The sequence below is a fragment of the Somniosus microcephalus genome, chromosome 11 (assembly GCF_052327205.1).
Source record: "Somniosus microcephalus isolate GS21.2 chromosome 11, FLI_Smic_1.0, whole genome shotgun sequence".
Taxonomy (NCBI): Eukaryota; Metazoa; Chordata; class Chondrichthyes; order Squaliformes; family Somniosidae; genus Somniosus; species Somniosus microcephalus.
In genome coordinates, this window is record NC_140997.1 from 204,151,870 (window position 1) to 204,155,473 (window position 3,604).

Below are 3,604 nucleotides of genomic sequence, written 5' to 3' on the forward strand. Positions count from 1 at the left end.
CCGGGAGCCGCTTCAAGCGGGAGGCGCTTAGCGGGCCAGCGATCGCACCGGTGATAAGGGCTGAGAACCGTTTCGGGCGGGCGGCGCACCAGCGATCGCACAGGAGATAAGAGCCGCAGTCGGGCTGAAAGTCAGCGACGAGAAGCGCGGGAAAACCGCCATTGAAGTGGGCGGGGAGAGCGAGAAGCGCGGGAAAGCCGCCATTTTTCGCGGGAAAACCGCTGGGGAAGAAGGCAGAAGCGGGAAGCCGCCATCTTGGATAACAAGTAAACAAAATAAAATCTGAGAAATTGCAAATCTGATAAAGTACTACAATGCCTAAACACGGGAATATTAGCAACTTTGATAGTGACATCGAAGATTGTGCCATATATGTTGAACGAGTTAAAAATTATTGTAAGGCCAATAAAATTCGTGAGGCTGATAAAGCACTAACATTATTAAATTTAATGGGTGCGAAGACATACGGGCAATTGAAACACCTGTTATCACCAGATGAACCGGCGGATAAGACGTTCGATGAGATTGTTACTGTCCTGAAAGATCATCTAAACCCCACGCCGCTGATGCTAGCGGAACGATTTAAATTTTACGACAGAAGGCAGCTACAGCATGAAAGCAATGCTGATTATTTGCTGGAATTGCGTAAATTAGCGAAATATTGCCAGTTTGGAACGGGACTGACAGAGGCACTTCGAGACAAATTTGTGTGTGGTTTATTTAAACAGGATACACAAAAGCGACTGCTCGAGGAGAATGAGCTGACGCTTGAGAAGGCGGTCACTATGGCAGCAGCACACGAAGCCGCAGCGAGAGGCACGGCAGTAATGCAGCTACGGTCACCGGAGCTCAGTGCACACAAATTGGGTGTGAGTTCTGGCAAATGTTATCGTTGTGGAAAGACAACGCATGATCAGAACCAGTGTTGGTTTAAAAACCAAGAATGTAGAACTTGTGGTAGGCTTGGACATATAGCTAGAGTATGCAGGTCAGGGAAGAAGACCAGCAACAAGAAGTCACCGCAAGGAAAATACGCAAAGGTACACAAGGTGACCGAACAGGAGTCCGATTCAGACGCTAGCAGTAATGAACTGGCTAGCTTAAGCTGTAATGAACTGGCTAGCTTAAGAGTACTCAACGCTGGTAAGGGTGCAGACCTCCAGGCAATTTGGGTCACTCTTCAGATAGAAGGAGTCCAAGTAAAACTGGAATTGGACACTGGATCGGCATTGACGGTCATAAATAAGAAAGATTACGGAAAGTTATTCCAACATATTCCCCTACAGGATACGGGGATTATATTGAAAACATACACGGGGCAAAGAGTGTACCCCATCGGGAAAATAGAGGTTGCAGTGGTCCACAAGGGCGAAGACAGTCAAATAATGGACTTATATGTGATATCTGAAGGAGGTCCTCCACTACTAGGACGGGAGTGGATTAGGAAAATGAATATGGACTGGCATTTCCTACAAACAATAACGAGTGAGAACTCGGTGAAGATAGTCGGCCCAGACTCTGGAACGGATGATGGTAAGCCCAACTCAGGTGCAAAAGACAAAGTTTCAGCACAGAATTCCACTGAGCAACAACAACATAGTTTAACTGTGGATTCTGAGTCTGGCAAGTCTACTGATGTGCCCATTTCTGAGGGACACCGGGCTCGAACTCAACTCCATTTCAAACTACAACAGCAATTAGAACAAATGCTTCGCCGTTTTGAGCAAGAGTTGAATGCAACAAAAGAGTTCTTTGATATAGAGTTGGAGAATCTGGAAAGACAACAGAAGCAGCTGATGGAGAAAATGGAGCAGGAGCACACAAAACGTCTGATGTCAGAGGAGTTAACGGTCAGCCAACTCCTGCATATGCTGAAGGACAGGACTCTGAAATGGGAAAAACTTGAACATGAACTTCAATATTCAAACGAAAGGGGTTCGGAGCTCTCAAAGGTTATTGGAAGAGCTGAGGTGGCAACACAGACTGAGATGACTGCAACAGAGCAGCCCTTGGATGCCAAAAGTACGCTGACTCACGTCAACGTAGAACAACAGACCGCTGAAACAGCTGCTCCGGTAGAGGGATTGCATAGTCCGATCAATCAATCTCCAAAGGAAGTTGAAGTATTAAAATCACAAATGAGGTCACTAGTAAACGACTTGCTGAAAGCCCAGAAAAAGCTGGATGCAGAGGTACACATGAAGAAGTCTCTTCAGGAAAGATGTCTGGATTTGGAACAAGAGCTGGCTAACGTCCAGCTGGGTATGAAGGAAATAGACGACCCTCTCACTGGTCTAGCTCAGGACGACACCGAATATTACGATGTCCTGTCCTGCCCAGCTTGTAACTTCGACTCCCAAAGTGCAGAAATCATGGAGGAGCACCAAACATCTACGGAACATCGGGAGAAGCTGGCTCTACGACGGAAACAGGAGGAAGAGAAGGAGGAACTGCGCATGCAGCTGGCAGCTGTGGCAGCTGACAATGGAGCCCAGAGAGTCTCCAAGAAGCAGAAAAGGAAAAGTAAAAACAGAAGATGACCCATCTGAACCATTATCACCTCTACCAGATCACACACGTGGTCCCTCCGAACGGAGCCAATTCAGTTCGGAAGTTCAAACTGTTAAATCCATGGAAGGACTATTGAATGAGTCACTCCAGCAACGTGAACCGACTACACCACAGAGATTGAATCTGTGAACTGTTTTCCGCAGAGACTGAATCTGTGATCTGTTTTGACATGAAGTTATCTATGTATCTATGTTATTCTGTTATGTAAACCTGAAGTTATATATGTATATATCTTATTACGTTATGTTAAATGGGGAGATGACTGTAAAGCTAGGAAGGGAGGAATGTTGTGTATGTAATATGTGTGCTACTTTGAACCTATGGACAGGACTGCACTACTTGTTGGGCGTAGTGATACGCAGTACCACTCCTGGCCATAGGGGTATAAATAGTACTGTGGGTACTGATCCCCCTCAGTTCCCGCCTGTGGGCATGAAGTAAAGACCTATGTATAGTCCCTACCTCCAACCAGTAAAGACCTGTTTGAGTTATACGTTTAAGTCTTTGTGTTAATTGTTCAATACAATACACATACTTAACACCAGCCTCTCTCTCTCTCTCTCACACACTCCCACTCTCTCTCACACTCCCAAACTCTCTCTCTCTCACACTCCCACTCTCTCTCTCTCTCACACACTCCCAGCCTCTCTCTCTCTCTCTCACACACTCCCACTCTCTCTCACACTCCCAAACTCTCTCTCTCTCACACTCCCAATCTCTCTCTCTCACACTACCAATCTCTCTCTCTACCTCACTCCCAGTCTCTCTCACACTTCCAGTCTCTCTCTCTCTCTCTCTCACACTCCCAGTCTCTCTCTCTTTTCTACCAATCTCTCTCTCTTTCTCTTCTCCCCCAAAATCTCTCTCTCTCTCCCCCCAGTCTCTCTCTCCCTCTCCCCCAGTCTCTCTCTCTCTCACCCGTCTCTCTCTCCTTCCCTCTCTCTCTCTCCTTCCCTCTCTCTCTCTCTCCTTCCCCCTCTCTCTCTCTCTCCTTCCCCCTCTCTCTCTCTCCTTCCCGCCTCTCCTTCTCCGT